Source organism: Spinacia oleracea, chromosome 3 (assembly GCF_020520425.1).
Source record: "Spinacia oleracea cultivar Varoflay chromosome 3, BTI_SOV_V1, whole genome shotgun sequence".
Classification (NCBI taxonomy): Eukaryota; Viridiplantae; Streptophyta; class Magnoliopsida; order Caryophyllales; family Amaranthaceae; genus Spinacia; species Spinacia oleracea.
This window is the reverse complement of record NC_079489.1, coordinates 84,844,967-84,845,869: the sequence shown is the minus strand read 5'-3', so window position 1 is coordinate 84,845,869 and position 903 is coordinate 84,844,967. Positions and strand designations below refer to the sequence as shown.

Below are 903 nucleotides of genomic sequence, written 5' to 3'. Positions count from 1 at the left end.
GACCAGACATTCCACAACTTTCACAAACAGTAGCAGGTTGGGCACTCATAGCAGCTACACTAACAGGTTGGGCAGATTGGGCATTGGCTGCTTTCATATTATCAAACTTATAGTGTAGAGCAGTCAATTGGGCAGTTAATTGTTCAATAGAATTTAAATCATGCTTACCACCCCTATAATATAGACCTCTAGGATTCCCATACTGGGCATTGTGAATGGCTATCTCCTCAATCACCTCCATAGCTCTAGGGCACCTTAAGTTTCATGAACCTCCCACTGGCAGCTGAATCTAACAAACATCTAGACTCATTGCCCAGACCATTATAAAACTGCTAAATCAAGAACCAATCTTCCAAACCATGGTGCGGGCAATCTCTTTGCAAATCCTTGAATCTTTCCCAGACCTCGAACAAACTCTCATCTGCTTGTTGTGAGATACCTAATATCTGACCCCTCAGACGAGCCGTTTTCTCAGGTGGAAAATATTTAACATAAAAAGCAATAGCCAAGGACTCCCAATTAGTGATTTTCAAAGCCGCCCGATTCAACCCATTAATCCACAATTTAGCTTTCCCACTCAAAGAGAACGGGAAAAGTATCTCCATAGTCTGCTCCGGAGTCAATCCCTTTTGCTTGATGGTGGAACAATATTGGATGAAGGACTGTATGTAAAGATTCGGATCTTGAAGGAAATATGTCCTTCACCCAAGGTGCATTAAGTCTAATACCAAGGTTCAGATTAATTGCGAACAATTAATTCAGTGAGATCAAGTGATCGGAACAGCTAGCTGGAGCAATGCTTCCGATCAGTGAGTTCTAATGGATATTGAACTCACAACTTACTCTTGACTGAACCTACAAGGTCACACCAATGACACGTAACAGATCACCGAATTAAATGAA

General features: G+C 41.6%; 1 non-coding gene across 1 annotated transcript; it reads left to right on the top strand.

Annotated features, from left to right (window-relative positions):
- The first annotated feature begins 354 nt into the window (after positions 1–354).
- On the top strand, positions 355–461 carry LOC130470961 (small nucleolar RNA R71). Its single transcript, XR_008931672.1, has one exon. It is a non-coding gene; the product is annotated as a small nucleolar RNA R71 (small nucleolar RNA).
- Positions 462–903: the final 442 nt, after the last annotated feature.